General features: G+C 35.7%; 1 pseudogene; it reads left to right on the forward strand.

Annotated features, from left to right (window-relative positions):
• Positions 1 to 3,885: 3,885 nt before the first annotated feature.
• On the forward strand, positions 3,886 to 4,561 carry LOC111536201 (annotated as a pseudogene).
• The last annotated feature ends 5,666 nt before the right edge of the window (positions 4,562 to 10,227 follow it).

Here is a 10,227-nt window from a genome sequence, read left to right on the forward strand (position 1 = left end):
ATAATCAAGGAAAACGTCCCTCGTCATGCTAGAGATCTAGACATCCAAATATAAGAAGCCCAAAGAACACCTGGAAAATTTATTGCAAAAATATTATCATCTAGGAACATAGTCATCAGGTTATCTAAAGTCAAGATGAAGGAAAGAATATTAAGAGTGGTGAGACAAATGTATCAGGTAACCTATAAAAGAAAATCTGTCAGATTAACTACAGATTTGTCAGCAGAAACCCTAGAAGCCAGAAAGGATTGGGTCCTATCTCTAGCTTTCTTAAACAAAGTAATTATCAGTCAAGAATTTTGTATCCAGCAAAACTAAGTTTCATAAGTGAAGGTGGTATGGTTGGGCTCTGTGTCTCCACCCAAATCTCATGTTGAATTTTAATCCCCATATGTCAGGGGAGGGACCAGGTGGGAGGTTATTAAATCATGAAGGCAGATTTCCTCCATGCTGTTCTTGTGATAGTGGGTGAGTTCTCACAAGATCTGATGGTTTAAAAGTGTGGCACATCCCCGCCTCGTGCTCTCTCTCATTCTGTCATGTAATATACACGTTGCTTGCCTTTACCTTATGCCATGATTGTTAAGATTTCTGAGGCCTTCCCAGGCATGCAGAACTGTGAATCAATTAAAACTATTTTCTTTATAAATTACCCAGTCTCAAGTAGTTCATTATAGCAGTGTGAAAATTGACTGATACAAGAATTCTGTACCAGAAGAGTGGAGCACTGCTATAAAGATACATAAAAATGTGGAGGTGACTTGGTAACTGGGTAACAGGCAGAGGTTGAAACAGTTTGAAAAGCTCAGATGAATACAGGAAGATGTGGGAAAGTTTGGAACTTCCTAGACACATGTTGAATGGTTGTGACCAAAATGCTGATAGTGATATAAACAATGAAATCCAGGCTGAGGTGGTCTCAGATAAAGATAGAAACTCACTGGAAATTTAAGCAAAGGTCACTCTTGTTATGAAAAAAGACTGGTGACATTGTGTCCCTTCCCCAAATATCTGTGGAACTTTGAACTTGAAAGAGGTTATTTAGAGTATCTGGAGTAAAAAATTTCTAAGCAACAAAGCATTCAAAATATTGCCTGGCTGCTCCTAACAGTGTACAGTCATATGCATTCACAAAGAGATGGTCTGAAATAGGAACTTACGTTTAAAAGGAAAGTAGAGCGTAAAAGTTTAAAAATTTTCCAGGCTGACTTTGTGGTAGAAAAGAAAAACCCATTTTCTTTTTTTTTTTTTTTTAATTTTGCTTTTATTTTATTATTTACCTTTAATTTTTAGTACACATACCTAGTCATAAAATCTTCCAAAAAATTCCAAAATTATTCAATCACCTATCAAACACAAAAAAGAATCTTGGCCTTTTTTAAAAATTTCACTATCTAATAAACAACTTCCATTTTACATTGCTATTTCCAACTTTATTTTATTTATTAATTTTTTTGAAGTTTAGTTCTGTGTTGTTTTTAAAATTTTTATTTTTATATATTTCCATAAGTTATTGGAGTACAGATGGTATTTGGTTACATGAGTAAGTTCTTTAGTGGTGATTTGTGAGATTTTGGTGCATCCATCACCTGAACAGTATACACTGCACCATATTTGTAGTCTTTTACCCCTCCGCCTCCCACTCTTCCCCCCAAGTCCCCAGAGTCCATTGTATTATTCTTATGCCTTGCACCCTTATGGCTTAGCTCCCACTTATTAGTGAGAACATACAATATTTGGTTTCCCATTCCTGAGTTACTTCACTTAGAGTAATAGTCTCCAATCTCATCCATGTCACTGCAAATGCTGGTAATTCGTTCCTTTTTATAGCTGAGTAGTATTCCATCATATGTTTATATATGTGTATAGATACACATATGTATATGTATATCTATGTGTGTATATGTACACACACACACACAAACACACACACACACCCCATAGTTTCTTTTTTTTATTATTATTATACTTTAAGTTCTAGGGTACGTGTGCATAACGTGCAGGTGTTACATATGTATACTTGTGCCATGTTGGTGTGCTACACCCATCAACTCGTCAGCACCCATCAACTCGTCATTTACATCAGGTATAACTCCCAATGCAATCCCTCCCCTCTCCCCTATCCCCGTGATAGGCCCCGGTGTAATTCCAGCCAGCTGCAGAAATTTGCATAAGTAAAGAGAAGCTGAATGTTAACAGCCAAGACAATGGGGAAAATGTCTCCAGGGTTGGTCGTTCAAGGCAGACCCTCCCATCACAGGCCACAGATCTGGAGATCTAGGAGGAAGAAATGGGTTAGTGGGCCAGGCCTAGTGTCCAGCTTCTATGGGCAGCCTTGGGACATGGTACCCTGCATCCTAGCAGCTCCAGCTCCAACTGTGACTAAAAGGGGCCAAAATACAGCTAGGGGCATCACTTCAGGGCATGCAAGATCATGGGAATGAATTTCCCCCATGCTGTTCTTTTGATAGTGAGTTCTCACACCGTCTGATGGTTTTAAAGTGTGGCACTTCCCCATTTCCTTCTCTCTCCTGCCACCATGTAAGACATGCCTTGCTTCTGCTTCAAATTCTGCTGTAGTTGTAAGTTTCATAAGGATCCCATAGCCATGTGAAATTGTGAGTCAATTAAACCACTTTTCTTTATAAATTACCCTGTCTCCGGTAGTCCTTTATAGCAGTGTGTAAACATACTAATACAGAAGAGAAAAAGTCTTTCTCAGACAAACAAATGCTTAGAGAATTTGCCACTACCAAGCCAGCACTACAAGAAATGCTAAACAGAATTCTAAATCTTGAAACAAAACCTTGAAATACACCAAAACAGAACCTCCTTAAAGCATAAATCTCACAGGGCCTATAAACCATTACACAAGGAAAAAAAGATATTCAGGCAACAAGTAGCACGATAAATAGAATGGTACCTCACATCTCAATACTAATGTTAAATGTAAGTTGCCTAAATGCTTCACTTAGAAAATAAGGAATGGCATAATGCATAAAATTTCACCAACCAAGTATCTGCTCTCTTCAAGAATCTCACCTAACACATACGGCCTCACATAAACATAAGGTAAAGGGGTGGAAAGAGATATTCAATGCAAATGAAAACCAAAAGCAAGCAGGAGTAGCTATTCTTATATCAGACAAAATAGGCTTTAAAGCCTCAACAGTTTAAAAAGATAAAGAGAGACATTATATAATAATGAAATAATTAGGCAACAGGAAAATATCACAATATATATGCACCTAACACTGGAGCTTCCAAATTTATAAAATAATTTTAAAAAGCAATAAAACAATTACTACTAGGCCTAAGAAATGAGACAGATGGCAACACAGTAATAGTGGGAAACATACTCCACTGACAGCACTAGACAGGTCATCAAGACAGAAAGTCAAATAAGAAACAATTGACTTAAGCTATATCCTTAGAACAAATCAACTTAACCGATGTTTACAGAACATTCTACCCAACAACTGCAGAATATATAATCTTTTTATCAGAACATGGAACATTTTCCAAGATACATCATAGGATAGGTAACAAAAAAGTCTCAATAAATTTAAGAGTATCAAAATTATATCAGTACTCTTGCTGACCACAGTGGAAAAAAATTGGAAGCCAATACAAAAAGGAATACTCAAAATTATACAAATATGTGGAAATTAAATAATCTACTCCTGAATAATCTTTGGGTCAACAATAAAATCAAGATAGAAATTTAAAACTCCTTTGAATGGAATGATAATAGTGACACAACCTATCAAAATATCTGAGATACAGCAAACGTGGTGCTAAGAGGAAACTTCATAGCATTAAACACCTACATCAAAAACTCTGAAAGAGCCTGGCTTGGCTGCAGGGTAGGCCATAGCAGGGAAAATGGCAGATAGGAAGGTGGGAGAGGAGAAGGCTGAAAAGTTGCAGTGAGCTGGAGCCATTGGAAGACCTGAAGAAGAAGTGAAAAAACCTGTGAAAACTAAGGCTGTTTATTCCAGTAATGGAGGGAAAAGTTCTAGTCACAGCACTGAGAAGCTGTCAGCTGAAAAAGAAGCTGCAGTCCTCCCAACAAAGCCTACAAAGATCAAGTTTAGATCTGCCACAGGTAGTCAGATGACAAAGAAAGCATCAGCCATATCCACCAAACTTGGACTAAGTAAGCCTAAAGAACCTGTTTCAACTCTTGCTTCAAAAATTCTTTTGGTAGCAGCAGGTTTTAATGAAGATGAAGGTAGTCAACCTGAGGCAATGCCTCCAGAAGCAAAGATGAGGATCAAAAATATTGGAAGAAATACATTAACATCAGCTGGACCAAACTCCTTCAATAAAAGAAGCATGTGTTTTCTGTTAACCAGAAGCTATGGGAGCAAAATAGAAAACCTCATCTTGGTGTAATGCTCATGACCATGACTATTAAATACTCTGTTTTGAAACTGCAGTGTGGGGTGGGTATAAAGTTAAATGAAACAGTTTCCTTTTTAAAGAATGGTATAAGACTATCTTTGGAGCTGCTTTTCTTTTTCTTTTTCAGTTTTTAAAAGATTCAGTGACACACTAATAAATCAGAGTTTGAAATTAGTGATAATTTATGTTTTCTATATGGATTTCAATAAATTTGCTAATATTGTAGTTTCATGTGATTAGTTTCCACAGGTTACAGATGACAACAAAATCAGAAATGATACCTTTTTAAGAATTGCATTTTTTAGACACAACTATTAGCACATTAAGAGAAAAGCCGAAAGTTACTGTTGATTTATAACTACAAGCAGTTACCCTCTTGACTACCTTATTACCTAAACTGTCTGGCTCCCAAGAACAGCCTTATAGAGACAGGGAGTATAGTACTGGGAGGAATAATGCTACTTAACTATTGACTGAAAGTAAATTTAGATAAAATAAAGCTTTTTTTTCCTTATGGGTATTTGTTTTAAGTCATCATAAACTAGGGATTGCATTGCTGTCAGTGGATACAGATGCTTAGCTCTTAAAAACTTTTTAAAATATTTATGTAAACTAGGGTTGGGCGTGGTGGGTCACACCTGTAATCCCAACACTTTGGGAGGCCAAGGTGGGCAGATCACTTGAGGTCAGGAGTTCGAGACCAGCCTGGCCAACATGGTGAAACCTAGTCTACTAAAAATATAAAAATATCTGCGCATAGTGGTGCACACCTGTGGTCCAGCTACTCAGGAGGCTGAGCTGGAGAATCACTTGAACCCAGGAGGCAAAGGTTGCAGTAAGCTGAGATTGGGCCACTGCACTCCTGTGTGTGTGTGTGTGTGTGTGTGTGTGTGTATAAATACATATATATATATATATATATATATATACACAGAGAGAGAGAGAGAGAGAGAGAGAGAGAGAGAGAGAGGGAGAGGGAGAGAAACTGTTGAATATTTGAAATAGCCCACTTCACCTTAATGGGTCTTGTCTATCTTCATTAGTATTCAAAGAACAACCATTTGCTATCAAAGTAAATCAGTAATTTTGAATGTGCTTTTCTTAGTTTTAATTAGCTAGTTCCTGTAAGCATTTCTACCAGAAACTGAGGCAAATCCTAAGAAAACTATTTCTTTTAAAATACAAACCACCACCAAAAATTTAAATGTACATATTGCTTAAGTATTAGGCTATTTTTATTTTTTAAATGGTATAAATAACAAAAAATTTAACATTGTATGAAGATGGAAAACAAGAAGATGCACTTTCTGTAACTTTGTCTAAGGATTTAAATTATTAACTTGTGAAATTCAGTTTCAATTAAACTTAACTGCAGGCTTTCTTACTAGTAAAATTGTATGGTTTATTTTAAATGTACACATTTTGATCACTTCTAGAAGATAACTTTGAAAAAATTCTTCTAGACATTGGCCTATGCAGAGTTCATAACCAAGAACCCAAAAGCAAATGCAACAAAAACAAAAATAAATAGATTGGACTTAAACTAAAAAGCTTCTTCACAGAAGAAATAACCAGTAGAGTAAACAGAAAACCCACAAAGTGGGAAAAAATACTTGTAAACTATGTATCTGACAAGGAACTAATATCCAGAATCTACAAGGAACTCAAACAAATAAGCAAGAAAAAAAAAAATAATCCCATCAAAAAGTGGGCTAAGGACATGAATAGATAATTCTCAAAAGAAGATATACAAATGGCCAACAAACATAAGAAAATAAATGTTCAAAATCACTAACTATCAGAGAAATGCAAATCAAAAACACAATGAGATACCACCTCACTCCTGCAAGAATGGCCATAATTTAAAAATAAAAAAAAAAGATGCTGGCATAAATATGGTGAAAAGGGAAAACTTTTATGCTGTTGGTGGGAATGTAAACTAGTACAACCACTATGGAAAACAATATGGAGATTTCTTAAAGAACAGAAAGTAGATCTACCATTTGATCCAGCAATCCCACTACTGGAGTATCCATCCAGAGAACAAGGAGTCATATGAAAAAAACACTTGCACACACATATTTATAGTAGCACAACTCACAGTTGCAAAATTATGAATCCAGCCTAAATGCCCATCAACCCACGAGTGGATAAAGAAAATGTGATAATATGTATATATATATACACATATATACACCACAGAATACTTCTCAGCTCTAAGAAAATGAAATAATTGCATTCACAGCAACCTGGATGGAGTTAGAGACCATTATTCTACATGAAGTAACTCAAGAATGGAAACTCAAACATTTTATATTCTCACTTATAAGTGGGAGCTAAGCTATGAGGATGCAAAAGGATAAGAATAATATATTGGACTCTGGGGACTCAAGGGGAAGGCTGGGAGGTGGGTGAAGAATAAAAGACTACACAATGGGTGCAGTGTACACTGCTTGGTGATGGGTACACCAAAATCTCAGAAATCACCACTAAAGAACATATGCATATAAACAAACACCACCTGTTCCCCAAAAACTATTGAAATAAAAAATACTCTAAATAATCTTTAAAAAGTATAATATATAATTAAATGTTTCATTATATGCATTAACAAAACTAGGCTGCTCTATTTATAGAGAAATTGAGTATCTTACTAACTTACTATTTTGATTTGAAGATAGATGTTGGCAAACAACGAATTATTATTGTTATTGTCATTATTGTATAAATAATATAATGGCTCTATCATATGCTGAATGATCACTAAAATGGAAATAAAGAGCCAAATAAAGAAAAAAGAAAAAAGAAAGAAAAAGAAATACTGGCCAGGAGTGGTGGGTCACACCTGTAATCCCAGCACTTTGGGAGGCCAAGGCAGGTGGGTCACCTGAGGTCAGAAGTTCAAGACCAGCCTGGCCAATATGACAAAACCCTGTCTCTATTAAAAATACAAAAATTAGCTGGGCAGGGTGGTGGGCACCTGTAATCCCAGCTACTCAGGAGGCTGAGGCAGGAGAATCGCTTGAACCCAGGAGGTGGAGGTTGCAGTGAGCCAAGATCACACCACTGCACTCCAGTCTGGGTGACAGAGTGAGACTTGGTCCCCCTGCTCCAAAAAAAAAAAAAAAAAATACAGAGACAGAGACTCAACTTCAGTAGAAAACAGAGAAATATAAAACAAAGCAATGAATACCAAATTGCACCCATCCAATTGAAAAACATTAGGAGGTCATATAATACTAAGTGTTGGATGTGATATGAAGATCTGAGAACCCTCAGATCCTGCAGATGCAAACCTACATTGTTAACTACTCAAGGAAATCAAGAATGAGCACCCCAAGGACCCAGAAACCCCACTCTTAGGTGTACACCCAATGTTCTCATACTAGTCCTCAGGAAGACACATCCAAAGATGTAGCCAGGAGCTGAGTGTACACACAGAGAGAGAAATGATGAATAGATATGGCTGAATTGTAAAGAAATTCAAACAATGCAGAAACATATCATAAATACTAAAAAAAAAGAAGATGAAGAATAACAAAAATTAGAGGTTTCGGAAATAAATGATACATTTAGAAAGTTACAAAATGCAATGGAAAATTTTAACAATACACTATACCAAAGAGAAAGAATTTCAGAGCTCAAAAAAGGCTTTTTAATCAGCCCAATTAGCAAAAAATAAATAAATAAATAAATAAATAAATAAATAAATAAATAAATAAAAGAACAAAGTCTCCAAGAAATGTGGGACTATGTACAATTGCCAAACCTAAGAATCACTGGTGTTCTGAAGAAGCAAAAACTTTGAAAAACTTACTTGAGGAAATAATTGAGGAAAACCTCCCTGACCTTGATAGAGATTTACACATCTAAACGCAAGAAGGTCTAAGAAATCCTGTGAAATTCATTGCCAAAAGGACACTACCAAGGCATATAATCCTCAGGCTATCTAAGGTTAATATGGAGAAAAGAATTCTAAGAGCAGTGAGACAAAAGCATCAGGCAACCTATAAAGGAAAACCTATCAAACCGCAGACTTCTCAGCAGGAACCTGACAAGTCAGAAGGGATTGGGGTCCTAGCTTTGGCTTCCTTAAACAAAATAACTGTTGACCAATAAATTTTAACCTGCAAGACTATGTTTTATAAATGGAGGAGAAATAAAGACTGTTCAAGCAAATGCTGAAGGCATTTGACACTACAAAACCAGCCCTACAAGAAATGAAATGCTAAAAGTTCTAACGAGTAAGAGCAAAGGTCGATATGCACCAGAAGAGAACCTCCTGAATGCATAAAATTCACAGGGCTTATGAAAGAATAACACAATGAAGAAAACAATGTAACTAAGTAACAATCAACATGATGACTCGAATAGTACCTCACATCTCAATATTAATGTTGAATATACATGATCTAAATGCTCCTCTTAAAAGATACAAATTGGTAGAATGGATTTTAAAAATCACAAATTGATCTCTACTAAAAATACAAAAGTTAGCTGGGCATGGGAGGCCGAGGTTGGAGAATCACTTGAACCCGGGAGGTGGAGGTTGCAGTGATCCGACATCGCACCACTGCACTCCAGCCTGGTGACAGAGTGAGACTCCACCTTAAAAGAAAAAAAAAAGAAATCATAAACTGATGCTGTCTTCAAGACACACACCTAACATGTAAGGATTTTTATAGACTCAAGGTAAAGGGGTGGAAAATGATATTTCATGCAAAAAACAACCAAAAGTGAGCAGTAATTCCTATTATTATATCAGATAAAGCACATTTTAAAGCAGCAACAGTAATAATAATAATAAAAGAATCAATCCAACAAGAAAATATTACAATCCTAAATATGTATGCACCTACCTCTGGAGCTCCCAGATTCATAAAACTATTACTACTAGACTTGAAGAAATCAGTAGACAGCAACACAATAACAGTGAGTGACTTTAAGACTCCATTGACAGCACTAGACAGATCATCATGGCAGAAATTCAACAAAGAAACACTGAATTTAAACTGTACTCTAGAACAAATGAACTACACAGATATCTACAGAACATTCTATCAATAACTGCAGAATATACCTTCTTCTCATCAGCTCACAGAATATTCTCCAAGACTGAGCATACAACAGGACACAAAATAGGTCTCAACAAATTTTTAAAAATCAAAATCATTTAAGGTATCTTCTCAAACCACAGTGGAATAAAACTAGAAATCAATTACCAAGGGAACCCTGAAAACTATACAAATACATGAAAATTGAACAATCTGCTCCTGAATAATTTTGGGGGTAATAAAATCAAGATGTAAATTTTAAAACTCTTTGAAATTAATGATAACAGTGATGCAACTTATCACAACTCCTGAAATAAAGCAGAAGCCATGCTAAGAAAAAAGTTTACAGCACTAAATGCCTACATCGAAATGTCTGAAATCTCACAAATAGACAAACTAACAACACATCTCAAGGAACTAGAGAAAGAAGAACAAACCAAACCCAAAGCTAGCAGAAGAAAAAAAAAGTGACAAAGATCAGAGCAGAAGTAAATGAAATTAAAACTAAAAAATAAAAAACACAATACCAAAGATCAATGAAACAGAAAACTGTTTTTTCAAAAGACAACACCAATAGACTATTAGGTACATTAACCCAGAAACAAAGAGAAAAGATTCAAATAAGCTTAATTGAAAATGAAAGTGAAGACTTACAACCAATAGCACAGAAGTATAAAAATCCATTTGAGATTACTATGAACACCTCTATGTACTCAAACTAGAATATCTAGAGAAAATCAATAGATTTCTGGAAACATACAACCCT

Source organism: Piliocolobus tephrosceles, chromosome 12 (genome assembly GCF_002776525.5).
Source record: "Piliocolobus tephrosceles isolate RC106 chromosome 12, ASM277652v3, whole genome shotgun sequence".
Taxonomy (NCBI): Eukaryota; Metazoa; Chordata; class Mammalia; order Primates; family Cercopithecidae; genus Piliocolobus; species Piliocolobus tephrosceles.